Consider the following 10,236-nt stretch of genomic DNA (forward strand, 5'->3'; position numbering starts at 1 on the left):
TTGCTAAATTAAATTATTATTCATAAAAGATTTTTTGCAGATTACATTTGAATTTCCAAAGATGATTATGTTATTTATGACAAAAGACAATTTTAGGCCTTCCTTTCCAATCTAGATGCCTTTTATTTATTTTCTTACCTCATTACACTGGTTACAACCACCACCAGTACAATGTTGAAAGAAAAGCTGAGAGGCAGATTGCCTCTCCTTACTCTTAATCTTTGGAGGAACGTTTTCAGTTTTTTGTGACTAAGTATGATGTTAACTTGTACATGTCCATTATTAGGTTGAGAAATTTTCCTTCTATTTTTAGTTTGTAAAGAGATTTTTTGTCAGGATGAGCTTTGGAGCTTGTCAAGTGCTTGTTCTTCATTTTTAGAGATATCAAGTTTTCTCTCGTAATCTATTGACATGGTGACTTTTTTGAATGATTTTTTTTTTAATGCAGAGCTAGTCTTGAATTCCTGATAAACCCCAATGGATCGTGATGTATTATCATTTTCATTTTTCATGGATTTGATTATCTACAAACTTGTTAAGTATTTTGCATCTATTTAATGAGAGGTATCCATCGTTTTCCTTCATTATAATGTCTTTATCTGATTTTGGAACCTGTGTAATTCTGGCCTCATAGTTTGGAAGAAGTGCGCCTTTTCAGTTTCCTTGAATATTGTGGTAAGATTTCCCCATTAAAGCAATCTAGGCCTAGAATTTTCTTTGTGGAAAGGTTTTTAAGTACCTTTCCACAAAGGTACTATCAGATAATCTATTTTTTATTGAGGGAGTTTGACATTTTCTGTCTTGCAAGAAATTGTCTATTTCATCCAAGTTGTTAAATTTATTTATAAAAAAATGCATAAAAATTCATAATTTATCTTATGAAGCTTTTAATATCTGTAAATTCTGTAAAGATATCACCTCTCTCATTTCTGATACTGGTAATGTATCTTACTTCTTCCACATCATTCTGACTACCGGTTTACATATTTCATTATCTCAAAATACACCTTTTATTGTTTTAATAAAACAGGTTTATAAAAACAGATTTTACTGGGTTTTTTTCTGTTGACTTTTTGTCTTTTATTTCATTATGCTCCCCTAAGATACTCATTGTTTTCAAGAGGTATTTATTGCTATAGAATTTTTCCTAAGTACTGTTTTACATACGTCCTACAAATTTTGATGTTATATTTTTTATCCCAAAATAATTTCTAACCTCCCTTTTGATTTCTTTTTTGATGTATTTGTGCTGACAGCTAGCTCAGAGCCTGGAGTCTGCTTCAGATTCTGTGTCTCCCTCTCTCTCTGACCCTCCCCTGCTCACACTGTCTCTCTCTGTCTCTCAAAAATAAGTAAAAAGCATAAAAAAAATTAAAGACAGAACTACCATATGATCCTAGCAATTATACTTCTGGATATATATATTTTTTTTTAAATGTTTATTTATTTTTGAGGCAGAGACAGATCATGAGCAGGGAGAGGGGCAGAGAGAGAGAGGGAGACACAGAATCTGAAGCAGGCTCCAGGCTCTGAGTTGTCAGCACCGTGCCCGACACGAGGCTTGAACCCACAAACTGTGAGATCATGACCTGAGCCAAAGTTGGACGCTTAACCAACTGAACCACCCAGGCGCCTTTGGATATATTTTTTTTAACATTATTTTTGAGAGACAGAGTGTGAGCAGGGGAGGCGCAGAGAGAGGGAGAGACAGAATCCAAAGCAGGCTCTGAGCTGTCAGCACAGAGCCCAACACGGGCCTTGAACTCACGAACTGTGAGATCATGACCTGAACTGAAGTTGGTCGCTTAACTGACCTAGCCACCTAAGCGCCCCCATGTCTGGATATATATTGAAAGGAAATTAAAATAGGATCTAAAAGAGCTACTTGCTCTCTGTGTTCATTGCAGCATTATTTGCAATAGATATTGAATATGGATATGGAATAAACATCAACCGATGAGTGGATACAGTTGTGTTATGTAAATGCAGTGGAGTATTATTCACTCATAAGAAAGAAGGACTTCTTGGCCTTTGGAAGACTCGCCATGTCAAAGAAAAAAGGACTGAGTGCAGAGGAGATGAGAGCTTGCATGATGGAAATATTTCTTGAGACGAAGGATGTGTTTCAATTAAAAGACATGGAGAAGATTGCTCCCAAAGAAAAAGGCATTACTGCTATGTCAGTAAAAGAAGTCCTTCAAAGCTTAGTTGATGACAGGATGACTGATTGTAAGAGGATTGGAGCATCTAATTATTATTGGGCTTTTCCAAGCAAAGCTCTTCATGCAAGGAAACAAGCTGGAGGTATTGGAATCTTGGTTATCTGAGGAAACCAAAAGCATGCAGATCTACAGAAAAGCACTGAGGAAGCTAAAGTTGGCCAACATGAAAGCAAGAGTGAACCATGCTAGCCAAAGAGCTTTCTTCACTTCGAGACCAAAGGGAACATGTAAAGGCAGAAGTGGAAAAATACAGAGAATGTGATCCACAAGTTGTGGAAGAAATACTTCAAGCAAATCAAGTAGCCAAAGAAGCTGCTAACAGATGGACAGATAATATATTTGCAATAAAATCTTGGGCCAGAAGAAAATTTGGTTTGGAAGAAAACAAAATTGATAAAAATTTTGGAATTCCAGAAGACTTTGACTACATAGATTAAAATGTTCGATGTTGTAAAGGATCTGTGTACTTGTGAATATGTAATTTTTAAAAATATTATCCACTTAAATGCTCTGAATTGCCATTTACATATAACTATTTATCATTTTGTTAATTTCAAATAAAGTATAACATAGGAAAAAAAAAAGAAGGAATTCTTGCCATTTGCAACAACCTAAATGAAATGTGAGGGTATTGTGCTAAGTGAAATAAGCCAGGTGGAGAAAGACAAATACTCTATGGTATCACTTATATGTGGAATTTTAAAAAGCCAGACTCATGAAAACAGAGTGGTGACCAGGGGCTAGAGGATGAAGGAAATGTGAGGATGTTGGTAAAAGGGTACAGACTTCCAGTTATAATATTGTATTATGTACTTGATAGCACCTTTTTCATGGAGTGACACAATACTGTCAATACTGACTTCCAGCAGTTCACAGTCAAGGGGGATGCCAAGCACACACATAAAGGACGCTGTCAAAGGGCAGTGACCTCCTGCTGCAAAGGAGAAGTTAACAGGGCTCCTGGTGTTTAAGGTAGTGAGCGGACAACCCCATTACAGATGATCTGAGAGTTTCCTGGGAAGGGAGAGATTTGAATTGGGCCAGGGTGGAACCCTGTCAAATGCCTTTTTAAAATCAAGACTCTGCTTCTAAAGCCATCACCAATCCATCAGTTTAGTAACTCTATCAAAAAAGGAAACAAAACTGTCTGGATAACTATTTATACATGTTCTCTTTTTATGTGGTTGTAGGTTTAAAACCACATGCATTGGTAAAGAAAGAATGAGACCATTGCCATGTTCATCTGCTCCTTTTTGTCTTTGTGGCTGTACTCTCGTGTCTGTTCTGTCCACAGTGGCCCGGGATGAGTAGATCATAATGACTGCCAATATTTATTAAGCCTCTACTATGTGACAACCATATGTAGTATTTAATCCTCATGACTACTAGGTGGAGAGGTGCTAGTTTATCCCCATTTCAAAAATGAGGGAACTGAGGCATATAGATTATGTAGCTTGCTAAGATCATACAGCTATACAGAGAGAAATTAGGAAATGAAGTCAGGTAGTTGGATGTCAGAGCCTGAATACTAAATCCTCAAACTCTCTCTACTGCTTCTGTGAACTCTAGAACCTTTAGGAGACTGACAGGTATTCCTGGGGCTAGAGATGGGGCAGGTGTAAGGAAAGTTGAGTTCCCTTGATAGTTTCTCATGGGTAACAGAATGCCTCTCCTTTCTTTGGACGCTCTTTCCCTGACCCAAGTGTCCTAACCAATAGCTAGTTGATAATTCATTGGGAGTGCCTGAGAAAGATTGTCTTTGTGTATTACATAAACTATTGTGTCTTCTATATCACTAGAATTTGTCTTAAATATCACTAGAATTTGTGTCACACAGGAATCCTATATGAACCAAGCTACCTGTCTTATCCAATTTTACCCATTCCAGTCCATCTTCTCCTCATCAGTGGGTTCCAGCAGGGAGTGGTCAGCACACTCAAAAAGTGAATTAAAGAGAATTGAATGAAACAAGTATTTAGAGAAACCATTATGCCCCAAGGCCTGAAGGGGAGAGGGGAAAGAGCATAGTTGGCAGAACCCGATAAGAGGTGTGGCTGTGGGAGAGAGATGGCCAAGCTGTGGTCATAGCAAGGAAACAGAACCTTTATCAAGACCAGCACCCGCAGGAAGCAGAGCAAGGTGAGAAATAATTACCCCATCCTCCCTCTTCTCCCATCTTTGGAAGCCTATCAGAAACCAGAGGTCAGGAACCTCTGTGATATAGTTAGTAGAGGTTGAGATCAGATCTGGAAAGGTAAAGGGAATTAACCAACACAGGTTATTTCTCTTTTTCTGTTCTGTTTCAACTTTTTATAATCAATGCTAGAATGAACAGCATATGTACATCTTTTCATGCTGGGCTTTTAATTCTGTTAAATAGATAGCCAGTTGTGGGACTATCAAGTCAAAGTGTTTGGGAAATTTTAAATATTTGCGGATACAGGGAGCCTCGGTGGCTTAGTCGGTTAAGTGTCCAAATTTTGCTCAGGTCACGATCTTGCTGTTCTCAAGGTCAAGCCCTCAGTCAGGCTCTGTGCTTCCCCACCCACACTCTGTCTCTCTCAAAAATAAATAAACATTAAATAACTTTAAAAAAATGTTTAGAGATGCTACCCAAGAAACTGTGCAATTTCACCAACACTATATATGTACTTTCATTAGAAGTAGATGTTCTTGGGCTCTTGGGTGGCTCAGGCAATTAAGCAACCAACTCTTGATTTTGGCTTAGGTCATGATCTCGACAGTTTGTGAGTTCAAGCCCCATGTTGGGCTCCGTGCTGACTCTGTGGAGCCTGCTTGGGATCCTCTTTCTCCCCCTCTCTCTGCCCCTCCCCTGCTTGCACTGTCTCTCAAAAATAAATTATTTAAGAAAGAAATGTTATTAGTGTCTTAAAATGTGTTGATTAGATGGGCACAAATTAGTATGTGCTATTTCATTTTGCATTGTCTAGGTGATGAGTGAGATTGAGCATGATTCCTAAGTACATGAGATTACTTCTGTGAATTTCCTGTACCTATTGGGAGTATTTAGTACCTTTATTGCCAATCATCATTTCATTTGTCTTTCTTCTTTGTTTATATAGTCTTTGCCATATATGAGTTTTAGATATTTTTTTAGATATTTTAAATTTTGTTTTGTTTCATTTAGAGTAAAATTTCTAAAACATAAATCTGACCTTCATCTCTTTTTAAAAGTTTATTTATTTTGAGGGAGGTGGAGAAGGAATGTGAATGGGGGAGGGGCAGAGAAAAAGGGAGAGAGAGAGAATATCCCAAGCAGGCTTCACACTCAGCAGGGAGCCCCACATGGGGCTTGATCTCATGACTGAGATCCTAACCTGAGCCAAATTCATGAGTCAGATGCTTAAGCACATGAGCTACTCAGGTGCCCCAAATCTGACCTTCATCTTAAAACCCTTCAGTGACTGCCCTTTGCCTTCAGGGTCAAGTCTACATTCCTTTCGGACCTAAAGGGCCCCTTCATGACATTGTACTGGAGGGCTCTTTAGCCTTGTCTCCTGGTCCCCTCCACCTGCTCCCCATCCATATCTCAGATACAGGTACAAGGTGCCCTGCTCTTGCTTCCATCCCCAGTGTGTTTTCAGGCACTGTTTTCTCTTCCTGAGAGGACTGTCTTCACTTTCTTTTTGCTCCATTAGCTCCTGTCTTCTCACAAAGATTAATTGTGACATTGTCTTCTCTGTAAGGCCATAGGTGTTGCTGCCTCCCTTGTCCTCCCACCTTCACAAGGTGAAAAAACTCCAGTACCTGTGGCTCAGGGGCACATGTGTAGTGGTTGAGTTGCATTGCCAACATGGAACAGCACAGACATCAGCAAAGGATTAATAATCTTCACTTTGATTTTTCCTACCAGCAGTACTCTCAGAAAAGAATCAAAGAAGTGATTGTTCCTAGAAAAGCCATCTACCATTTGTCAGAGTCCCTTCATTGTGCTCTCAGTAGGTCAGCTGCAACATTCTAAGTTTACTCCAGAAAATCACCTTACTACAGTGAAAGATCCTCCAACCGCCACTACCAAATATTAATTTTGATGTCCTGTGGCCCTGGGATCTCCTGTGACATAATGAATGCGGCTTCACTGCATAAATTAGCACTGTTCTAATGTATCACTTTCTTGGTAGGTCTTTTCTTGTAGCATGGAATGTAAATTATGCATCAGATATTTAGCTCTATTATTTTAATCCCTATTGAGGCAACCTCTCATAATCCAACCCAAGAACTTCTTGCCACTTCCCCTTTAAACAAACCTAAGCATGAATGTTCAGACTTATAGAGCAATGCAATAGTCTTTCCAAAACAATCCAAATAAAGGTTAATTTGCAAAAAGTGCCCCTACAAATGAATTTCACTTAAACTAGGATTTGAGAGGTACTGTGTCAAAGCACACAGTGGGAAGGGCACCTGTCCCTAGGAAGACCTAGATAGGTAAGAGACTCTACCACTCTGAGCCTCAGTCTCCTCATCTATGAAATGGGATGTCTATAATGCAGGGCAATGGTGAAAAATGAAAGAATGCCTGTTTTTTGAGATGCCTAGCATAGTAAAAAAGAAATATGAATAATTGGTGGACAATACTTCCTTTCATTGTTTGTCTAGTCTCCATATCCTCCACTATTCTAGATATGGAAGAAGATACGAGAGCAACAGTCCCACTTCTGGCACTAACTCATTATTTATCTAAACTCTGAATCTCCAAGAATCTGAGATGACTCAAGAACCAGTGAGTAAGACAGCTCAATAATTAAAGAATCATATAATGAAATGTGGACAATCCCTTTCATCAAAGTCTTTCTTGGAGAAAGTATTCTACTTCTCTGGGGGGAAAATGATAAAGTACCATGGGTAAAGTGAGGTCCTTTTTTTGGTGAGGACCCTGATGAGTATAGGTCTGTAATTCAGGAAGGTGGTCAAAAGAAGAGGATTATCTGAATTCATTTTAAGTAATAAAAGGTAATAAAAATGAAGTTTAATTGATGAATATCTTTGGGGGAGAATCATGTGAAGAAAAGTTATTTACTGCTTAGAAAAGGACAAAAAGAAATATATATATATACCTGAGTAGTTTCCTGAATGACACAGACAATAGAACTATCTAATAAGAATTTTTGGTTGTTTGTGATGTTTGTATCCAAGTCTCTACAGTAAGATATTCACCAAAGGCCACATTGTTCACTAACACTTTGCAGCCAGAGAAATCTTCGGGGAACTCGGTATCATGTATTCAAATGTGGCTTGGTATGGGGCTAAAATAGACACTACTGGTATAAATGCAGTAGTTCAATGAGTAGTGGACAGCAGATATAAAAGTTGTGTACATTCAGTAAAACACTATTAAACTAATGTGCTAGGTCTCTGGTACTGTAACTGGGGATTCAGTGGGGGAAGAAAACAGCATAGTAAGCAAGGATAAATCATGTAAGGTGCTGTAAGACAGGAAGGATGTGCATCCTAAGGATATACAGATGAAGGAATTATTTACTGTATGTGATGATGGCTTTGGGAAAGCTATAGAGACTATGGGCATTTTAGTAAGATCTTTAAAAATGAGTGTGAACTTGTTTAAGCTGATATTGTGGAAAAGAGCAAGCCCAGCAGAGGTAACAGCTGGAGCAAAAGCAGAGCTCACAGGTGGGAGAGAGAGAGAGAGAGAGTGAGAGAGTGAGAGTTGACTCTCTGGTGTGCCTAAAGACCTGAGAAAGGAGGAAACTGAAGGAGGAGTCCAGGGCTGATTTTAAAAGGTTTTTCTCTGTTTCTTATTCTGACTCAGTAGGTCTTAAGACACCAATGTTCTTTTGAAATTTGTTCCTTACTCTAATTCTTTCGGCAAATAGAACCGCCTTGTGCTAAATAACACTTGCAAAATATCCCATGATATTAATCAAACAGCCTGCTGAGCTCAAGGATTAATTTCTAACTTCCTTTCAGGCATTTAATATAGATTCAATTGCACTATAGTCTTGGTTTTCATGCTGAAACATTCTGTGTACTGAGAATTCTATGCTGCCCATCATTGACCTCATGAGTGGCTTAATTCCCACCATCTTCAAGACACCAGTCCTTTCTGTGAGGAAAAAGGATGAGGGATGAAGAGAAGGGACTTCCTCAGGTCTTATTGGACTGACCATTTGTTTAATGGAGCTCCGTGTCAACAGTTGTTGTTCATCAAGAGAATAATGAAATGAATGTTCATAAACTATAGGAAAAAAGGGATTAGAGGTGTGTCTCAGGGTTTAGGAAGCAAAGAGCAAAAGGACAATGCTCCATTGGCTTCACTCTTGGCTAGAACAAGCTAACTCACTGATACTCAACTGCAACCACCCCCTCTTTCTATGTTAAAAGAAAGAACTGGAGGGATGGGTGAAGGGAACTTGGGCAAGGTGGTTGAATAGAAAGCATGTGGCCTGATGACTCCAAAAATGTATGTCGAAAGTCTCCACTTAGGCACATATGGACTGGAAGGGTTGGACAGCCTTTTAAAGCATTTTGATCCTTATTTTGTTTATCTACAAAATAGGGATACTAGTATATGTCTTAAAAAGATGTGAAATTTAAAAATAATATAAATAGTTCATCCAGTTCATGGTGGACATTTAGTAAAAGACAATTACTGTTATATGGCATTCTCTCTTCACCCTGCCCTAGGACTCATTTTCTAAATGTAAACGTTGAATCACTAAGAATATGTGCTCAGAACACAGGGATCCTTTTATTTTTTTTAATTTTTAATGTTTATTTTTGAACATCTAAACATTATCATTTAAACATTATGTTTAATGTTTATTTTAATTTGTTTATTTTTAATGCTTATTTTTTCAGGGTTTTTTTTTTTTTTTTGAATCATCTGAAGCCCTTGGTCATGTCCTATGTCACTTGGACTAAAAAGGTCATATTTCACACCACTGAAGTTTTCCTTAGTTTTGGTCTTTATTATAGGATAAGCCCTTGGACTGTTTCAGCTTTCATAGCCTGGACATCTTTTTAACCATCTATAAAACATAAAATCATGGGGTGCCTGGGTGGCTCAGTCAGTTAAATATCTTGACTTCAGCTCAGGTCAGCTCACGTTGGGCTCTGTGCTGACAGCTCAGAGCCTGGAGCCTGCTTTGGATTCAGTGTCTCCCTCTCTTTCTGCCCTCCCCTGCTCACACTGCGTGTGTCTCTCTCTCTCTTTCAAATATAAATAAACAATAAAAAAATAAAATCAAAGATAGGTACTGGGATGGATTTCTATGATGTCAATGTTCTTGATTTGTAAATATTGCACTTAGGGAAATTCAGGTAGAAATAAGAAAATAAGTTAATCTCTTTTTTGTGTTTCCTTGGTAAGAGATCTAGAGTCTCTTGATCTGTGTCCCTCACTCTTCCCCACTCTCTTTCCCCCTTACTCTCCCCATGGTCCCCTGCCAGGTCTCTCCTGTTAGACCTATGAATGAAAACATATGGTATCTATCCTTCTCTGCCTAACTTATTTCGCTTAGCATGACACCCTTAAGGTCCATCCACTTTCCTACAAATGGCCATATATCATTCTTTCTCATTGACATATAGTATTCCATTGTATATATATACCACATCTTCTTGATCCATTTAGGTTCTTGGACATTTAGGTTCTTTCCATGATTTGGCTATTGTAGAAAGTGCCGCTGTGAACATTGGGGTACATGTGCTCCTATGCCTCAGCACTTCTTTATCCATTGGGTAAATCCCTAGCAGTGCTATTGCTCGGTCATAGGGAAGTTCTATGGATAGTTTTTTGAGAAACCTCCACACTGTTTTCCAGAGTGGCTGCACCAGTTTACATTCCCACCAACAGTGTAGGAGGGTGCCCGTCTCTCCACACCCTCACCAGCATCTATAGTCTTTTGATTTGTTCATTTTAGCGACTCTGACTAGTGTGAGGTGGTATCTCAGTGTGGTTTTGATTTGAATTTCCCTGATGATGAGTGACACTGAGCATCGTTTCATGTGCCTGTTGGCCATCTGGATGTCCTCT

General features: G+C 38.7%; 1 pseudogene; it reads left to right on the plus strand.

The window, feature by feature from the left end:
• Positions 1-2,045: 2,045 nt before the first annotated feature.
• LOC115275716 lies at positions 2,046-2,659 on the plus strand (annotated as a pseudogene).
• The last annotated feature ends 7,577 nt before the right edge of the window (positions 2,660-10,236 follow it).

The sequence above is a fragment of the Suricata suricatta genome, chromosome 13 (genome assembly GCF_006229205.1).
Source record: "Suricata suricatta isolate VVHF042 chromosome 13, meerkat_22Aug2017_6uvM2_HiC, whole genome shotgun sequence".
In the NCBI taxonomy this organism is placed as follows: Eukaryota; Metazoa; Chordata; class Mammalia; order Carnivora; family Herpestidae; genus Suricata; species Suricata suricatta.